Raw genomic sequence first — 21,318 nt, 5'->3', positions numbered from 1 at the left:
CCAGGTCGTATGGCTATCGCTATTCATAGCTTACTCCACCTCTGTCAAGGGTCAAGGACCCTCTCCGAGTACACCGTGGAGTTTCAGACCTTGGCCACAGAACTTGGATGGCAAGAAGATTGTCTGCAAGCCATCTTCCTAGATAGACTCTCCTGTGCTCTGAAAGATGAGCTCTCTATCCGTGAGACTCCCACATCTCTAGAAGACTTGATCTCCCTTGCCAGGAGGATTGATCATCACCTCCGGCAAAGACGCCTAGAAGTAAAGGCTCCACGCCCTTCACCTGTATGCCCCACAAGTGCACCCTGCACTCCAGAGAAGACTCCTGCACCATCACCTGCCTCCATGGTAGAACCTATGGAGATGAATCGTGGGCAACTGTCTCTGACCGAAAATCTCTGTTGGCAAAAGGAGGGGCTCTGCCTTTACTGTGGCACTTCTGGACATTGTCTGCAGTTTTGCCCCGTCCGTCCAGAAAACTGCGACGCCTGAGCCTGGCAGGGGTCCCAAGCTTGGGCGCAACTGTTTCTGGCCCTCAACTCTTGCTTCCCATATCCCTGGGCATCAAGGCCCACACCTTTGTGACCACTGCTCTCATCAATACCAGTGCGAGCAGTAGTTTCATTACGGACGACATCGTCAAACTCTTGAAGATACCTCTCCAACCCCTAGATGTGAGTCTTCGTATTGCCTCCATTCAGGGAGAACATCTTCCGGGTCTCATTACACACCAGACAGTGGCTATTCATCTCACTGTAGGTACTCTCCATGAGGAAGAGACATCCTTCTACGTCCTAAAATGCTCAACCCATCCGGTAATCCTGGGGTTACCCTGGCTCCAGATCCATGAATCCCAGTTTGATTGGCAGTCCCTGCAGTTGGTACAGTGGGGTCCAAAGTGCCAAAAGACTTGCCTGCACCTGGTATCCCCTGTGATACCCATCTTGAAATCAGTTACCCTTCCAGGGTTACATCCGCAGTATTCTGACTTCAGCGATGTATTCTCTAAGCAGAAAGCAGACACCCTGCCTCCATTACGCAAGTTCAACTGTCCTATTGAACTTCTGCCGGGCACGATGCCTCCCAAAGGCAGAACCTATCCATTGCCCCAGCCTTAGACTCAGGCTATGTCGGATTATATTAAAGAGAATCTAGAGAAAGGCTTTATCCATCCAACTGATTCCCCCGCAGGAGTGGGGTTCTTCTTCGTGAACAAAAAGGATGGTGAGCTATGTCCCTGTATCGATTACAGGGGTCTCAATGCAATAACTCATAAGGATCAATACCTGCTACCCCTCATTAGCGAACTGTTTGATCGCCTTGAAGGGGCACGAATCTTCTCCAAGCTGGACCTGAGAGGTGCGTACAACTTGGTACGCATCCAACCTGATGACATCTGGAAGACAGCGTTTAATACCAGAGACGGCCATTACGAATACATGGTAATGCCTTTTGGGCTATGTAACGCTCCAGCCGTCTTCCAACGCCTCATGAATGAAATTTTCTGAGATCTCCTGTACAATTTCGTATACCTCGACGACGTATACCTCGACGACGTTCTGATCTTCTCTAAGGACGTAGAGTCCCACCGTGAACATGTTCGTATCGTTCTCCAATGTCTGAGAGAGAACCATCTATACACAAAACTGGAGAAATGTTTGTTTGAGCGGAATCGCTTACCCTTTTGGGATACATCATCTCTGATCGTGGATTCTACATGGACCCGGAGAAACTCCAGGGAATCCGTGACTGGCCTCATCCAGTAGGCCTTCGAGCGTTGCAACGCTTTCTAGTCTTCACCAATTACTACCAGAGCTGCATTCAAATTACTCTTCCATAGTTGCCCCACTCACTGCTATGACTAGGAAAGGGGTCAACACCCGAATTTGGACACCCAAAGCAATTGCTGCTTTCCAGAAGATTAAAGAAGCCTTCAGTTCTGGCCCGTGTCTCTTTCATCCGGATCACAAACATCCCTTTGTTGTGGAGGTCAACGCTTCAGCAATCAGTGCCAGAGCCGTTCTAAGCCAACACTCCCCCATGGGCAAGCTAACTCCTTGCTCGTTCTATTCTCATACATTTTCCCCCACATAACAATGTTACATCGTGGGTGACCGCGAACTCCTTGCAGTCAAATTAGCGTTTCAAGAATGGCGCCCTTGGTTAGAAGGGGCGCAAAATAAGTTTACCATCTTCATGGACCACAAGAACCTCGAACATCTCAAAAAGGCTCAACATCTGAACCCCCGTCAGGCCTGGTGGGCCCTATTCTTCGAAAGATTCGACTTCAGCCTATGCGTCCATCCTGGTTCCAAGAACCTGAGCGCTGATGCGCTGCCCAGATTATTCGAGCCTGAGGATGTCCCGGAAGTTCCTAGCTTCATTATTGACCCTGCTTGTATTTCCCTTGCTGCAACTACCACAGTCCCTGTTGGGAAGACCGTCATTCCCCGATGGTTACGTGAATACATCTTAAAATGGGCTCACAACTCTAAATTGGCAGGCCATCCTGGTCAAGCCAGGACTCTAGAAATGCTGAGGAGGCACTATTGGTAGCCTATGATGGTGCAAGATTCACAAAACTACGTGGACTCATGTCCCATTTGCGCCCAGCAAAAGCCGCCAACAGGGAAGCCTTGGGGCTTCCTCCAGCTTCTTTCAGCACCGACCGAGCCTTGGTGCAGCATTTCAATGGACTTTATTACTGATCTACCTACTTCCCAGAATAATTTGGGTCCCAGAACAATTTGGATCGTCATCGACCGCTTCTCAAAAATGGGTCATTTTATCCCTTTGTCGGGTCTTCCCTCAGCCTCGGAACTGGCGAAGCTCTTCCTGAAGAATATCTTTCACCTCCACGGACTCCCCAAGGAGATTGTATCCGATTAGGGACCACAGTTTGCCGCCACGTATTGGCGTTCCTTGTGTCGAAAGTTTGACATCTCTATGAGTTATACGTCGGCCTACCATCCCCAGGCTAATGGGCAGGGCGAAAGGACCAATTGGACCTTGAAGACATTCATACGCTCTGATGTAAATGACCAGCAAAACAATTGGTAATGGCAAAGGGCCATCGGCACCATTTTGATTAGTGGCAGCCGACGGCCTGAGAGCAGGAGATCGCTCCTGGGCCCCCGCTGGACCACCATGTACTTTAGGAAAGTTTTGGGGGGGTCGGGAGGGTGGGGGATTCTAAATAATTAGATTTAAAGGGTCGGGATGGGTTGGGGGGGGGTTTCTGTGTGCCCTTCTGTGTGCCCTTTCTTTCCCCCCCCCCCCCCAAAATGCTAAGAAAACCACAAGAAAATTTTGTGGGGTTTTCCTATCGCATTCGGGGACCCCCCAATACTTGATGGATTAGAAAATATTGTACGATATTTTCATCCGTCAGAAAAACTTTGCACATCCCTACTACTGATGCTAGTAATAGCAGTGGCTATTTTCTAAGTCAACTTAATAGCAGGTAATGGATTTCTCCTCGAAGAACTTATCCAATCCTTTTTTAAACCCATCTACACTAACTGCACTAACCATATTCCCTGGCAACAAATTCCAGAGTTTAATTGTGCTTTGAGTGAAAAAGAACTTTCTCTGATTAGTTTTAAATGTGCCACATGCTAACTTCATGGAGTGCCCCCTAATCCTTCTATTAATCCGAAAGAATAAATAGCCAATTCGCATTTACCTGTTCTAGACCTCTCATGATTTTAAATACCTCTATTATATCCCCCCTCAGCCATCTCTTCTCCAAGCTGAACAGCCTAACCTCTTTAGTCTTTCCTCATAGGGGAGCTGTTCCATCTCCTTTATCATTTTGGTCGCCCTTCTCTGTACCTTCTCCATCGCAACTATATTTTTTTTGAGATGTGGCAACTAGAATTGTACACAGTATTCAAAGTGTGGTCTCACCATGGAGTGATAAAGAGGCATTATGACATTTTCCATGTTATTCACCATTCCCTTTCTAATAGTTCCCAACATTCTGTTTGCATTCCCATTGGTTCTATTGTTTCTAGGAATATTTCACAAGCTGAAGCTTTTGGTGTTTTATCTACATGTACGTTAAAGTCTCCTACTATTAGGGTGGAGTCGGGAGATGGAAACATTTTTGTAAATATTTCAATTAGTGATTTTGAGTATTTCAGAGGGGCAGTAGACCAACCCTATGTATGCAAAATCCCATTCTTGCCATTTGTAAATGAACCAACTTGTTAAAATCTCTCTCTAGGTCATAGAATTTGCTTTGGGTCCTTATGCATGGAAACTGACATTTAGTTAGTCTAAGCACTGACCAATTGGCTTACAGCACATAATTCACAAATAGTTGTACTATATCACCTGAATCACAAACCACTACTCCACATAAAGTTGATTTCTACAACTAAGATAAATCAACATTCAAGAAATCTTTCATAAATTCAAAAAAGCATCAATTTTTGAGTTCTAGGGGACGGGAAGGTTAGGGGAAGGGGGTAGGAGGGTTAGATTAGGGGGTTGGGAACGGGGGAAGGCCGCGGGTGTTGGCACGTGCAAGTTGCACTAATGTGCACCCCCTTGGGCACGCCAACCCCAGATTTTTTAACATGCGTGCACCGGCGTGCACATGTTATAAAATCGGGCATCCATGTGTGCACGCCAGGTAGCGCACTCACATGGACGCCTGTGCGTACCTTTTAAAATCTACCCCACAATGTACAGAGCGGGTGAGAGAACGTTTAATTCAGCTAGACTGAGTTTGTACAGGGAGCTGGAAAACCAATTTGCCTTTCCTTGTAGCTTAAGGTCAAGTGGTCAAGCTAATACACCAGTGCAAAGTAAATGTTAAGTCACATCCTGTTCTTCCACACCCTGACTCTGACTGCTAGCCCTCATAGCAAAATGCATGATGTGTGCTGAAAAAGACAAAATTATAATTTATGCTTTCAATTTATTCCCATTAATAAAATTTCAATGTGTTACTCTTTCTTAATATATTTAAAGCATATGCATGTATGTTCTATGTTTGCAAATCAAATCTACTGTATATGCATTGTTTCCTTAACCTACTATATCCCTGCCCTCGGAAACGCCATGCTTCTAGTTGGCTAAAAGTACCTGCGCAGCGAAACTGGCGCACTTTTAGCTGGGCAGAGGAGGACAATATTCAGTCACGTCATTTAATTAGGGATATGCATTCACTGGAAACAAAACAGGAAAATTTAACAAAATTTTCCATTTAATTTTTAAACAAAAGAAAAGAAAAACAAACACAGTTTAATTTGTTTTCATTAATTTCATTAAAAAAATAATGCCTCTGGTGTCAGAAAAGTTTTTTTTAAAACCTCATGCCTGGCCTGCCCCTTAAGGCCCCCTGATTCTCACCACTACCTACGCCCCACCTCTTCCCGACCCTCTTAGTCTCTTTGTTGCTTGAAATTTTCTTTATGGGGCAGAAACAATCCCCAGCCATTCCTGCCCTGCCACAGAGTCAATTGCAGATGTAGCCAGAAGACCAAGGCCTGGGCAATTGTTCAGTTCTTCAGTACGAAATAGCACCCAAGTCAGTGTCATTTTGTATGGCAGAAGTGTATAATGGTGCTGGCCTCGGTCATCTGGCACCGTCTGCAATTGGCTCACTGGCAGGAAAGGAGCGACTGGAGATCAATCTAACCCCATGAAGAAAATTTCAAGCAACAAGGAAGGTGAAAGGGATTGGAAGGAGATGGTAGACATTTTTTGTAATTGTTTTATTTTTTAATTGTTTTTTTACATTTTTGAGGTTTTTTGTTTAAAAAATACGAAAAAAAATAAAAAATAAAACAAAAAATGTAAGCAAAACAAATGTCTGTGCACATCCGTAAAATTTACAATGGTAAATGGCTTTGAAAATTACCCTCCTATCATCTATTTGGAAACAAAGCTTAATACATGTATGAGTTTATAAATATTAAAAGCTTTAGAATGGGATCTGAGAAAGCAGGACTGTCTCGCTTGTTCCTTATGGCCCAGAGCTGCAACCTCATTCTGTAGTTACACAGCAAGAGAATCAATTTTATTATGTTCATGGAATTATTTGTACTTGTAAATATTTTTCTCTGTGTCTCAGCAGGAAGAAAGGAAAAGACTGAAGACTGCACAGTACTATAAACGTGATAGTTACAAATACAACATAATGAGCAATTTAAATTTCATTATAGCAACTAGGGTTTTAGCTCACCTGGAAACAAGATAAAGCTGTTTGGAGGAATGACTCCTGATGAAAAGGACATGGATTCAAACAAACATGTTATATAAAAAAAATGTCTTGTAAGCAAACGTTCCCATGGTAGATAGGCTCAGGTGCTAAAAACTGTTTAATGTAAGACAAACTTGAAAATTGGATGCCAACTTGCTTTAATGTCATTGAAACTGGAGAAAGCCCTAGGGAAAGCCAAAAATATGATTAGGAGCCTTGATAATTTGATCTGTGAGGATAAGTTGATTTTGTTTAGCTAGCCTGGAAGAGAGACAACTAAGGTGTGACAAAGACTTAACATCAGTCTTCAAGTCCATAAAAAGAGGTTAAAATAAAAATGGTAAACAGTTATTCCCCTTCTCCACTAAGGAAAGGACAAGAAGAAATAGGCTTAAATTGTGTTACGCGCCTCACCCGTTGTCATCCCGCGAACAGGACTGCTCACCTTCAGGGTTCCACAGCAGGTCCTGGTCTTGTCTCCCTCGCTGCCCTTGTAAGTCCATCTAGGCCCCGGCATCCCGCGGCGGTGGTCGCCGGGCCTTCAGCTGCATGCCAGGCCTCACGCTGGGCCTCGGCGTCGCAGCAGCTAGCCACGCCCCTACGCGCGCAGACCAGCTGCCCTCATGTAGGTTTTCAGGGCGGGGCCTAGTTCCATGGCACACCCTGATTGAACCCATGTTAAAAGGAAGTTCCTAGACTCACTTCCTTGCCTTGGCAATCGGGTCGGTTTGTTCCTGAGATTTCCCTTGCTTGTGTTCCTCCTTGCTTGTTCCTAGTCTCGTTCCAGGATCCTTCTGTTCCAGTTCTGATCCTGCTTGTTCCTGCCTCCTAGCCCTACTTGTTCCAGTGTTCGTTGTTCGTCTCCCCGGTCTTACCTCAGACTGTCCTTCTGGTAAAGAACTCAGCTTGTTCCTGACCTGCCTGCCTGACTGCTGCCTGCCCAAGACCTCAGCTTGTTCCTGACCTGCCTGCCACCTGTCCAAGACCTCAGCTTGTTCCTGACCTGCCTGCCTGCCTGCCGCCTGCCCAAGACCTCAGCTTGCTTTCCGAACTTTCCTTACCTCTGGATCTTGACTCTTGCTTCATTGAACATTCCTCGGACTGACTTCTGGACTCTGACCTTGCTTGCCTGACCTTGCTGCTTCTGGCACTGTCCCTAGCCTTGTCATTACCATCTCTATTCCGGTTCACTCTCCTCCAACCTGTTTCCAGCCTCTAACCCGATAGCGCTCCTCTAGCATCTGTGGGCACACTGGACTTATACTCTCCCAGGAGACCCTGCGAGGCCCACCTAAGTCCAAGCGGCCCAGGTCCCTACGGGCTCCTTCCGAGGGGACCTCGGGCTTCCAGTGGTGAAGCTCTACACTGCCTCTGTCTCCTTCCGTGCTCCACCCCCTGTGGACAGTCCCTGTACTACCACAGGACAAGAGTCCACCCCCAAGCGCAAGAAATTGATTTTGACTGAAAGGGTAACAGCACTGGAACAAGTTAATAACATAAGAACATAAGAAATTGCCATGCTGGGTCAGAACAAGGGTCCATCAAGCCCAGCATCCTGTTTCCAACAGTGGCCAAGCCAGGCCACATGAACTTGGCAAATACCCAAACACCAAGAAGATCCCATGCTACTGATGCAATTAATAGCAGTGGCTATTCCCTATGTAAACTTGATTAATAGCAGTTAATGGACTTCTCCTCCAAGAACCTATCCAAAACTTTTTTTGAACCCAGCTACACTAACTGCACTAACCACATCCTCTGGCAACAAATTCCAGAGCTTAATTGTGCATTGAGTGAAAAAGAATTTTCTCGGATTAGTCTTAGTGCTACTTGCTAACTTCATTGAATGCTCCTAGTCCTTCTATTATTCGAAAGTGTAAATAACCGATTCACATCTACTCATTCAAGACCTCTTGTGATCTTAAAGACCTCTATCATATCCCCCCTCAGCCGTCTCTTCTCCAAGCTGAACAACCCTAACCTCTTCAGCCTTTCCTCATAAGGGAGCTCTTCCATATCCTTTATCATTTTGGTTGCCCTTCTCTGTACCTTCTCCATCACAACTATATCTTTTTTGAGATGCGGCGACCAGAATTGTACACAGTATTCAAGGTGCGGTCTCACCATGGAGCGATACAGAGCACTATGATATTTTCCATTTTATTAACCATTCCCTTCCTAATAATTCCTAACATTCTGTTTGCTATTTGACTGCTGCAGCACACTGAGCCGACGATTTTAAAGTATTATCCATTATGATGCCTAGATCTTTTTCCTGGGTGGTAGCTCCTAATATGGAACCTAACATCGTGTAACTACAGTAAGGGTTATTTTTCCCTATATGCAACACCTTGCACTTGGCCACATTAAATTTGATCTGCCATTTGGATGCCAAATCTTCCAGTCTTGCAAGGTCCTCCTGTAATGTATCACAACCCGCTTGTGATTTAACTACTCTGAATAATTTTGCATCATCCGCAAATTTGATAACCTCACTCGTCGGATTCCTTTCCAGATCATTTATATATATATTGAAAAGCACCGGTCCAATTACAGATCCCTGAGGCACTCCACTGTGTACTCTTTTCCACTGAGAAAATTGGCCATTTAATCCTACTCTCTGCTTCCTGTCTTTTAACCAGTTTGTAATCCACGAAAGGACATTGCCTCCTATCCCATGACTTTTTAAGTTTTCTTAGAAGCCTCTCATGAGGGACTCAAATGCCTTCTGAAAATCCAAATACACAACATCTACTGGTTCACCTTTATCTACATGTTTATTATCCCCTTCAAAAAAATGAAGCAGATTTGTTAGGCAAGACTTCCCGTGTTGACTGTGTTCCATTAAACCATGTCTTTCTATATGCTCTATGATTTTATTTATTTATTTATTTATTTATTTAAAAACTTTTATATACCGACATTCATAGACATATCACATCAGTTTACAGATAACAAGGGGATAAGATATATATCGCAACTGAAGGGAAGCATAAAGTTACATGTAACAGGGGTCTGCGAAACTTGGAGGGGTGGAAGGAAATGGTCAGGTGACCTAGGCAAGGTTTAAAGATAAAAAAACTTTGGAAAAAAAAAATAACATTAACACTATGTACAAAAATACTTGAGTTAAATTAGAGGAGCGAAAACGGGAAAGCTGGGTGGAGTCTCTAACTAATATACATGAAGTAATAAGCAGTCATGAGTATCTAGCTAATTTACCTGAAGTGATTAGACAGTCATGAGGAGATGAGGATCAAGTCAGTAATGCATGGGTACGAAATTGGGGCAAGGATACAAGAGAGAGGAGTTACAAAACGGTTATACAATGGATGCAATTAAGGATCAAAAACAAAATCTAGTCGGGATCTGGGGGGAGGGATGGGTAGGGTAGTGCGTAGGGGTGCAGTGGAACAAGGAAGTACAGGATACAATTAAGGATAAAACACAATCTGGTCAGGATCTGGGGGGAGGGATGGGTAGGGTAGTGCATAGAGGGTACGGTGGAACACGGAAGTACAGGATAGCGTAGCTGTCTAGGTTTGATTAGCGTCAGGGAACGCCTGCTTGAAGAGCCAAGTCTTGAGTCCTTTTTTAAACTTGTGTGCGGATGGCTCTAGGCAGAGAAATGTAGGGAGCAAGTTCCAGAGGGAGGTACCGGCGATCAGGAAGGCTCTTTCTCTGGTGAGGGCCAGGCGAGCAGTTTTGAGGGATGGGGTGTGTAGGGTTCCAGCAAGGGCGGTTCTGGTAGGGCGCTCAGATGAACGGTAACATGGCATTTCCTCTAGCCAGGGGAAATTGTGTTTGTGTAGTGAACTGTGTAGGATGGCGAGGGTTTTATATTGAATACGGTAGTTGATGGGCAGCCAGTGTAGGTCCTTTAAGATTGGGGTAATGTGGTCCCTTCTGCGGGTATTGGTTATAACCCTGGCCATGGCATTTTGCAGAATCTGGAGGGGTTTGATCGTGGAGGCGGGAAGGCCCAGGAGGAGGGAGTTGCAGTAGTCCAGTTTGGTCAGCATGGTAGTCTGTAGTACAGTGCGGAAATCATGAGTATGGAGGAGGGGTTTAAGTTTTCTGAGAACTTTTAATTTGTAGAAACCTCCTTTTAGAAGGGATTTGATGTGGGGTTTGTAGTTAAGGTGTTGATCTATGAGGACGCCTAAGTCTCTTATAAATTGTAGAGGGGTGTGGGGGTTGGGTGTGTTGTGCAGAGTTGGATGCAGGGTGGACTGTGCAATACGGTCCGGGTGGTTGGAAATAATGAGGAGTTCTGTTTTCGAAGTGTTTAGAGCTAGGTGGAGATTCGATAGCAAGGAATTGATGGAGGCAAGGCATGTTTCCCAGAATTGCATGGAGTCATTTACGGATTTTTGTATGGGAATGAGGATCTGCACGTCGTCTGCATATAGGAAGAAATTCAGGCCTAGATCGGAGAGCAGATGGCATAGAGGCAGGAGATAGATGTTGAAGAGGGTGGAGGATAGGGATGATCCTTGAGGGACACCTTGTGTGATGGGGATGTGTGTTGATTCATACTTATCAATTTTTACTAAGTATTCTCTATGATTTAGATATGAGGAGAACCAGGAGAGGGCTGTGTCAGAAATGCCTATTTCTGCTAAGCGGGTAATTAGGATTTGATGGTTGACAGTGTCGAAGGCTGCCGAGATGTCTAGGAGGGCAAGTAGGTATGACTTTCCATGATCTATGCCTTTAAGGATGGTGTCCATCATTGCTAGTAATAAGGTTTCAGTGTTGCGGGCTTTGCGGAAACCAAATTGAGAGGGGTGTAGGATATTATGATCTTCTAAGAAGTCAGTGAACTGAGTATTGATTACTTTTTCAAGGACTTTGGAAATGAAAGGCAGGTTGGAGATGGGCTGGTAATTAGCTGGGTCTGTGGGGTCGAGTGGGTTTTTGAGGAGTGGCTTGCCGACAGCGAGTTTGAGTGTGTCAGGGATCGTTCCACATGTAATGGAGCAGTTTATTAAATCAGCAATGGGTTTTGCGATGGTGGATGGGATAGAGAGGAGGAATTTGGAGGGAATGGTGTCCAAGATATGGGTGGATGGTTTCATCTTTTTTAGGATGGATTCGATCTCCTTGGCGGAGGTGAGGTCGAAGGACCCAACGTTGATCTTATTGTCATTGGGGAGCGGAGTGATGGGAGAGGGAATGGTAGGGAAACGAAGGAGGATGTTTTTAATCTTGTTCCTGAAGTATAATGCTAGTTCTTCGCATTTATCACTGGAGTTTGCTTCGTTGTGTGTAGGGGTGGTGGGGTTTGTAAGTTCTGTAACATATGTGAATAAGGCATTCGGGTTGAATTGATAGTTGTGAATTTTTGCTGAATAGAAGTCACATTTAGCTTGGAGGATAGCTTGACGGTAAGTATGCAGGGTGTTCTTGTAAGCAGCTGTATGTGAGGGGGATGGTTGTTTGCACCATGCCCGTTCTTTGGATCTCAAGCTCTGTTTTATCTCTTTTAGAGCAGCTGAGTACCATGGGTTTTTTTCAATTTGTGTGAGAGGAATCTCTTTATTTATAAGAGGGCAGGTTTCATTTGCTACTGTGGAGGTGAAGTTGTTCCAAGAGTGAAGAGCAGTGTCAGGGTTGGTGAGGTCGAGATTATTGGAGATTTTATCAAAAGCTTGGGCAAGGTCCTCAATGGGGCATGGTTTCCTGAAGGAGATGGTTTTACTATGTTTTTGTGATGTGGGAGAGGGGTGGTAGTGTTAAGGAGGACATTGATGAAGAAGTGATCATACCATGGAACTGGGGTGGCTTCAGGTGGGTTGGGAGCTGTTATTAGAGAGTTGATGAAGAGGAGGTCAAGGGTATGACCTGCTTTGTGTGTGGGCGTAGTGATAATTTGTTTAAGACCTAGGGCTTTGAGGGTATCGAGTAAAATCTCGCAGGCATGGGTGGGAGGGCGGGCATCAACGTGGAGATTGAAGTCTCCTAGTATGATAGTGGGGATGTCTGATTTAATATTGTCAGTAATGTATTCAACGATAGGGGAGGGATCACGTTCGAGTAAGTCTGGAGGGGCGTAGATGAGACAGATCTGTAAGGATTTGGATTTAAATAGCCCAATTTCAAGTTTGGGAGGGGGGTGGGTAGGTTGGAGTTTGAGATTGAGGCTTTTTCTGGCAGCTATGAGAAGTCCTCTGCCTCTTTTCTTGGGTCTAGGGATGGAGAATATATCGTAGGTCTGTTGGGGGAGCTGGTTTAGGAAGACCTGATCAGTGTTCTTTAGCCAGGACTCAGTGATGGTGCAGATGTCTGGGTTGGAGTCTGTGAGTAAGTCTTGGAGTATGGGGCCTTTTTTTTGGATTGATTGTGCGTTAAATAGGGAGATGGCTAAAGTGGTAAGGCCCAGAAATTGTGTGAGGGGAGAGATCATGATGGGCACTAGGGATTTACCATGGTTGGTTGGTAGGGTGTGGGTTTATAGGGACGGTGTCGTGTGGGAATAGTACGTATACACATTTTGGCAGATTGGTGTGAAAGGCAACAAGGGGAGGGCAAGAAAGGGAGGGGTTTGCTGGGCAGCGAGATAGGATGGTAATGCACAGAATAAGGCAATGTACAGAAGTAAATGGTAATATACAGAGTAATTGGCAATAAACAGAAGTAAGAAGGCAATATACAGAAGTACATTAGACTGATTTGTGTATGCACATGGCATCTGTCGCGTCTATTACACTATAAGAACAGACATTAGGAATGAGATTAATGACAGGGAATAAAGTATCTCACTTGCTAGACGGGATGAAAGGGTCCTGAGGTGGGAGTTCTGGGGTTCAAAGGGGTGCACGAAGGGCGCACTAAGGGGCAGGCCCCTTAGGTCGCTCTCCTTCATGCTCGCGACGCCCGGCGCCACGGGAGTGATCCCAAATTTAAAGGTTAGAGGCCCACCTCCCAGGCACCAGCATCGGCGCAGTTCCCACCTGATTTGATTGGTGGAGCTCAGGGAGGGATGGAGGAGTAGGTTGGGACCGCAGCAGCAAGCCCACGTGGTTTCGGCGGTGGAAATCCTTTAGTTGTCGGCAGTGGGGGGGTCTCCCGGTCCTCGGAAGCGATCGGAGGAAGAGGGCCGCAAACGGAGGGCTCGAGCCCCGAATGGGCAGTGCCGGCAGCACAAGCCGGCAGGAGCGTGCAGAAGAGGAAGAGCCACAGGAGTGATTCCAAATTTAAAGGTTAGAGGCCCGCCTCCCAGGCACTAGCGTCGGCGCAGATCCCACCTGATTTGATTGGTGGAGCTCAGGGATGACTGGAGGAGTAGGTTGGGGCCGCAGCGGCAGGCCCACGTGGTTTCGGTGGTGGAAATCCTTTAGTTGTCGGCAGTGGGGGGGGGGGGGGGTCTCCCGGTCCTCGGAAGCGATCGGAGGTAGAGGGCCGCAAACGGAGGGCTCGTGCCCCGAATGGGCAGCGATTTTGATCTTTAGAATAGTTTCCACTATTTTTCCTGGCACTGAAGTCATGCTCACTGGTCTATAGTTACCTGGATCACCCCTGGAGTCCTTTTTAAATATTGGGATTACATTGGCCACCCTCCAGTTTTCAGGTACAATGGATGATTTTAATGATAGGATACAAATTTTAACTAATAGATCAGAAATTTCATTTTTTTAGTTCCTTCAGTATCCTAGGATACATACCATCCGGTCCAGGTGATTTGCTACTCTTTAGTTAGTCAATCTGGCCTACTACATCTTCCAGGTTCACAGTGATTTGGTTCAGTTCGTCTGACTCATCACTCCTGAAAACTATCTCCGGAACTGGTATCTCCCCAACATCCTCATTTGTAAACATGGAAGCAAAGAATTAATTTAGTCTTTCTACAATGGCCTTATCTTCCCTAAGAGCCCCTTTAACCCCCTCAGTCATCTAATGGTCCAACTGACTCCCTCACAGGTTTCTTGCTTCTGAAATATTTTTAAAAGTTTTTATTATGAGTTTTTGCCTCTAAGGCCAACTTCATTTCAAATTCTCTCTTCGCCTGTCTTATCAATGTTTTATACTTAACTTGACAATGCTACTGTCTTATGTAATGATATGATTGTGGAGAGAGTTCCCTGGTCCATGGAATTCACAATCTAGTCAAGACAGACAAGACCCATAAGAGAATCTTTATTTTATTTATTTATTTATTTATTTAACACCTTTTTTTATACCGGTATTCGTGTGAACATCATATCGGTTTACATCAAAACTGAGGTTGGAAAATACATGGAACAGGGTGGGGAGAACTGGGGTAGGGAGGGACACAATAACTGGATAAAGGAGAGGCAGAAAGAAGAATTAAATAATTAACAGTTAATTCGTTACAAGGAGGTCAAAACAATGCATGGCAGAATAACGTGATTATATCATAAGTTAGTAAGGTCAAGGAAAGTCAACATTAAACAAATGTGAGAATATTGGGAGTTCAAATGGGAACAAGTATCAACAATTTATAAGGTAGCGGGGAGCTACATGGGAACAGGTTAAATCTGGAATGTAGTGAGGAATAGTCATATCAGAGTCATAACATTTGAGGGGGGAGCAAGCATGTCTGGGGGGGTCCTATTCTGGGTATGCCTGTTTAAATAGCCAGGTCTTTAATTTTTTATTTTTTTTTTAGGGCAGGGTTCAAGACGGAGGCTCGGAGGTAGTTTGTTCCAGCGGGTGGGGCCTGCAATAGACAGGGCTCTATCTCTTGTGGAGGAAAGGTGTGCTTTTTTGAGGGAGGGTATCTGGAGCATACCATAGCGGTTGGTTCGAGTGGGACGGCTGGGTTGTGTATGAAGGAAAGGTTCATCGAGCCAGTTTGACTTATGTGAGTAAATGGATTTGTGAATAATGGTCAAGGTTTTGAAGAGGATGCGGAAGGGAATGGGGAGCCAGTGTAGGTCTTTAAGGATGGGGGTAATGTGGTCGGATTTGCGTGCATGGGTGATGATTCTTGCTACAGCGTTCTGCAGCATTTGTAATGGTCTTATGGTGTGTTGTATAACGGGTGGTTTAGTGTGCCCATGGGCCTCAGCCTGACCCAGACCTTCTGGGCTGAGCCAAGGGTTGACGGTGGCTCCGCATGGCTGAACAATCTACCCTCCGCCAGGCCGGCAAGCTCCCATGGCCAACATCCGAGGATGTTGGAAGGTGAATGGTCCTCCGACCATTCCGGGCCCTTTCGGACCTGCTGCGAGCAGCATGGAGCAGCAGGCCTGGCCTGAGGTTGAGGGCAGATGGGCCTTGACATGAAGACATGACTATGGAGTGATGCGACGGCATCTAGACGAAGACACTTGGCTGTGCAACGGCATCTGGGGACAAAGACACATGGCTGATGCAACGGCATCCAAGGACAAAGACACATGGCTGATGCAACGGCATCCAGGGACGAAGACACATGGCTGATGCTACGGCATCCAGGGACAAAGACTCTTGACATCCACAAAGAGGACACGAGGTATGGACATTGGCACTGTCTCTCAGGGCACCCTACTCAGGCCACCCGCGGGACTGAGTCGCGGACCACCCTGTCCGTTACGCGCCCTACACAGCCCTTGCAGACTGGCCACGGACCACGACAGGAGCGGGACAGCACAGGAACACACATCAGGACTTGACGGCTCAGGAGCACAGGACAACCGTCCACTGGCAGGCAGTCCACCCAGGAGTACTGCATCTGAGGGACCCCCGGCCTACCGGTACCAGAAGGCTCGAGAGCGTAGACGATGAGACGAAGGAAGGAACATCACGGAAGGCAGGAACACCAGGACGTAGAGGATCATGAAGACACCTGGACATGGACCTCAGGCACGAAGACTTGACATGGCATGGCATAGCATGACGAGACGACATCACGGTGAGGAGCTCCACAAGATGAGAAGACCTTACAACCGGCTCTGGCAGGCAGGAGCCTCCAGAGCGAAGACTCACGACGATGCAAGGCACTGGAACAACGGACAGAGCAGCCCTTTATAGGGCTGATACAGGAAACAGTTATCAAGGTGGGGCTCAGACACTTCCTGTGTCTGGCCCTTTAAATACAGAAGAAAGACGCGGCCACGCGCCTAGGGAGAGTGCAGGAAGCTGTGCAGGACCGCAGACAGCGGCCTGCACTGACGTAGTCGCGTAGGAGCGTAAACAGAGGCAGGACTGAGCCTGGACGCAGGCTCCAACGTCGGCAGCATCTCCAGCCACTGCAGGAGGCCCCGGGGGCGGCTCCAGCCGCTACTCCAGCCCGGGGCTGCGGCCTGGACGCCACGAAGATAGAATCAACGTCGGGGGCGGTCCCAGCCCCGTGGAAGGCCGCGGATCCCGCCGCGGAAGCCAGGGTGAAGCAGGGCGACCTCCTGGCCGCGTGGGCAGGCCGACGGCGGTGACCTGCCGCATCGGCGAAGAGACAGCAGCGTGGTAAGTGAGCCTGCTCGCGGGGAAACACCCGCGGGCAGCGTTCAACACAGTACCCCCTCCTCAAAGCCCCCCTTCCTCAAGCCTCCTGTCAACAGCTCGAGGATAAGGGTATCAGTCCATACTGGATGGAGGTATTCGAGGGTCCCAAAAAATGGAAGCTGGTAACTCCGGGGACAGCATGAACAAGGCAAAGCAGCAGAAACATAGAAGACAAACCACAGAAAACCAGACAAGAACAAGACAAAACAAAACACACCACACAAACACAAGAAACACGACGAGAGACCAAAAGCACGAGACCGAGAGGCAGACGAGACCGAGGGAACACGGGACCAAGGGAACACGGGACCGAGCGAACAGAGACCGCGCGAGCAGCGTCCGAGCGAACAGAGACCGTGCGAGCAGCGACCGAGCAAACGGTGACCGCGCGACCGACAACACAAAAACACAAAAGAGGGAGCAAGGGAACGGAGAGCGAGGGAGCGTAGAGCAAGGGAACAGAGAGCGAGGGAGCAGTGAGCAAGGGAACAGAGAGCGAAGGAGCAGAGAGCAAGAGAGCGGAGAGCGAAGGAGCTCAATGAGCGAAAGAGCCAAGAGCGAGAGAGCAGAGAGCGAAAGAGTGAAGGGCGAAAGAGCGAAGAACAAGGAGCGAGGAAGGGAAACAAGGGAATGGGAACGTGGGAACGAGGACAGGGAACACACAAGCGGAACCCAACAAGCAGGAAAGAAACAAAGGGAAAACAAACAAACAAGCAACACACACACAGCACAGATAATACAAAACAGACAAACGAGCAACAAGCAAGGACCAACAAAAAGCACCCAGAAATACCAAGAAAACCTGGGGGAGGGAACCCAGGGTGGGCAAAAGAAAACCAGCATAACCAGAGGGGGTGCAGGCGCCTCCTGCAGGTCATAAAACCCCAATCTGGCAACAAGATGAAAAAGGTCTGGAGCAGGCGCCTCCTGCAGGTCGTTAAAAAAGAATCCAGACAGCTGGCGCCTCCAGCAGGTCGTAACTATGGCAAAACTGGCGCCTCCAGTAGGTCGCACACACAAAATCCTGAAAAAATATTTCCGGTCCATCACAGTCCAGGACATGGAAACAAGACAAGGAACAAGGCGGATCCATCGGCGAAAACCACTGTTGGGCACATGGCCTTGCATTCTGTTGTATAACGGGTGGTTAAGTGTGCCCATGGGCCTCAGCCTGATCCAGACCTTCTGGGCCGAGCCAAGGGTAGACGGTGGCTCCTCATGGCTGAACAATCTACCCTCCGCCAGGCCGGCAAGCTCCCATGGCCAACATACGAGGATGTTGGAAGGTGAATGGTCCTCCGACCATTCCGGGCCCTTTCGGACTTGCTGCAAGCAGCATGGAGCAGCAGGCCTGGCCTGAGGTTGAGGGCAGACGGGCCTTACATCGTCATGAGTCTTCGCTCTGGAGGCTCCTGCCTGCCAGAGCCGGTTGTAAGGTCTTCTCATCTTGTGGAGCTCCTCACCATGATGTCGTCTTGTCTCGTCATGCTATGCCATGCCATGTCAAGTCTTCGTGCCTGAGGTCCATGTCCAGGTGTCTTCGTGATCCTCTATGTCCTGGTGTTCCTGCCTTCGCCTCGTCTTTTTTAAACACAGCTATACTAACTGCATTAACCACATCCTCTGCCAACAAATTCCAGAGTTTATTGTGCATTGAGTGAAAAAGAACTTTCTCCGATTAGTTTTAAATGTGCCACATGCTAACTTCATGGAGTGCCCCCTAGTCTTTCTATTATCTGAAAGAGTAAATAACTGATTCACATCTACCCGTTCTAGACCTTTCATGATTTTAAACACCTCTATCATATCCCCCCTCAGCCTTCTCTTCTCCAAGCTGAAAAGTCCTAGTCTTTCCTCTTAGGGGAGCTGTTCCATTCCCCTTATCATTTTGGTCACCTTCTCCATCGCAATTATATCTTTTTTGAGATGTGGTGACCAGAATTGTACACATTATTCAAGGTGTGGTCTCACCATGGAGTGATACAGAGGCATTATGACATTTTCTGTTTTATTCACCATTCCCTTTCTAATAATTCCCAACATTCTGTTTGCTTTTTTGACTGCCACAGCACACTGAACCGATGATTTCAATGTGTTATCCACTATGACACCTAGATCTCTTTCTTGGGTGGTATCAACTAATATGCAACCTAACATTGTGTAACTATAGCATGGGTTATTTTTCTCTATATGCATCACCTTGCACTTATCCACATTAAACTTCATCTGCCATTTCGATGCCCAATTTTCCAGTCTCACAAGATCTACCTGCAATTTATCACAATCTGCTTGTGATTTAACTACTCTAAACAATTTTGTATCATCTGCAAATGTGATTACCTCACTCATCATATTTCTTTCCAGATCATTTATATATTGAAAAGTACAGGTCCCAATACAGATCCCTGAGGCACTCCATTACCCACTCCCTTCCACTGAGAAAATTATCCATTTAATCCTACTCTCTGTTTCTTGTCTTTTAGCCAGTTTGTACTCCACGAAAGGACATCGCCACCTATCCCATGACTTTTTACTTTTCCTAGAAGCCTCTCATGAGCAACTATGTCAAACGCCTTCTGAAAATACAAGTACACTACATTTACCGGTTCACCTATATCCACATGTTTATTAATGCCTTCAAAAAAGTGAAGCAGATTTATGAGGCAAAACTTGCCTTGGGTAATAATAGAATAATAGAAGGTCTAGGGGTCCTTCCACGAAGTTAGCAAGTAGCACATTTAAGACTAATCAGAGAAAATTAATTTTCACTCAACGCACGATAAAGCTCTGGAATTTGTTGCCAGAGGATGTGGTTAGTGCAGTTACTGTAGCTGGGTTCAAAAAAGGTTTGGATAAGTTCTTGGAGGAGAAATCCATTAACGGCTATTAATCAAGTCTACATAGGGAATAGCCACTGCTATTAAATGCATCAGTAGCATGGGATCTTCTTAGTGTTTGGGTAATTGCCAGGTTCTTGTGGCCTGGTTTGGCTTCTGTTGGAAACAGGATGCTGGGCTTGATGGACCCTTGGTGTGAACCAGCATGGCAATTTCTTATGTTCTAAAGTCATACTGACTTTGTTCCATTAAACCATGTCTTTCTATATATTTATTTTATTTATTTATTTAACTTCTTTTACTATACCGACACTCAAGACCAGGTCTTATCGTACCGGTTTACATTAAAACATGGGGAAACCAATTAACGTATAAGTAGAAATGAGAAGTTACATTAAAACAGGGAGAGTAATAACATGGATGTTGGAAGATAGGACAGAATTAAACAATAACAGAAATGGGAGATCAAGAATCAACCAATAAGTTAACAAAATTACAAACTATAAATTAACATAAAACAATAAATTAGTAATACAGAAACATGGATTATAATCAGCGGGTATATACTTGGTATATATATATATATATATGTTTAGAACACTTTCTACTATTTTTCCTGGCACTGAAGTCAGGCTAACCGGTCTGTAGTTTCCTGGATCGCCCCTGGAGCCCTTTATAAATATTGGGGTTACTTTAGCTATCCTCCAGTCTTCAGGTACAATGGATGATTTTAATGATAGTTTACACATTTTTACTAATAGGTCTGAAATTTCATTTTTGAGTTCCTTCAGAACTCTGGGGTGTACCATCTGGTCCAAGTGATTTACTACTCTTCAGTTTGTCAATCAGGCCTACTACATCTTCTAGGTTCACCGTGATTTGGTTCAGTCCATCTGAATCATTACCCATGAAAACCTTCTCCAGTATAGGTACCTCCCCAACATCCTCTTCAGTAAACACCAAAGCAAAGAAATCATTTAATCTTTCTGCGATGGCCTTATCTTCTCTTAGTGCCCCTTTAACCCCTCAATCATCTAACGGTCCAACTGATTCCCTCACAGGCTTTCTGCTTCGGATATATTTTAAAAAGGTTTTATGTGAGTTTTTGCCTCTACAGCCAACTTCTTTTCAAATTCTCTCTTAGCCTGTCTTATCAGTGTCTTACATTTAACTTGCCAACGCTTATGCATTATGGGGCCAATTTTAAATTTTACGTGCACGGGGTACATTTGTGCGCACTACACGATGCGCACAAATGTACACCAGATTTTATAACATGTGTGCGCTGCCGCGTGCATGCTATAAAATCCATGGTCGGCACGCGCAAGGGGTTGTACACTTGTGTACCTTGCGCGCGCCAAGCCCAAGGGGAGCCCCGATGGCTTTCCCTGCCCTCCAAGGCTGCTCCAAAATCGGAGCGTTCTTGGAGGGAACTTTATTTTGGAAAAAAAAAAAATCCCACCTTTACCTCCCTTCCCCTATCTAACCCATCCTCGGCCCTACCTAAATCCCCCCCTACCTTATTTGATGAAGTTACACCTGCCTCTGGCAGGCATAACTTGCGTGCGTGTGCGAACCTCCGGCACGGCCACTATGCCGGAGGACTTGGGAACACCCCCGGACCGTCCCGGGCTGCCACCACGCCCCCAGATCAGCCCAAGACCACCGCCATGCCCCCAGACCCACCCTGGACCGCCCATTTTTGAAAGCCCCAGGACATACGTGCATCCCGGGGCTTGCACGCGCCGCTGAGCCTATGCAAAATAGGCTCGGCGCGCGCAGGGGTAGGTTTTCAGGGTTACGCGTGTATCTTACTCA

The sequence above is a fragment of the Rhinatrema bivittatum genome, chromosome 4, assembly GCF_901001135.1.
Source record: "Rhinatrema bivittatum chromosome 4, aRhiBiv1.1, whole genome shotgun sequence".
Taxonomy (NCBI): domain Eukaryota; kingdom Metazoa; phylum Chordata; class Amphibia; order Gymnophiona; family Rhinatrematidae; genus Rhinatrema; species Rhinatrema bivittatum.
The sequence above is the reverse complement of the archived record's forward strand: the minus strand, read 5'-3'. Positions refer to the sequence as shown.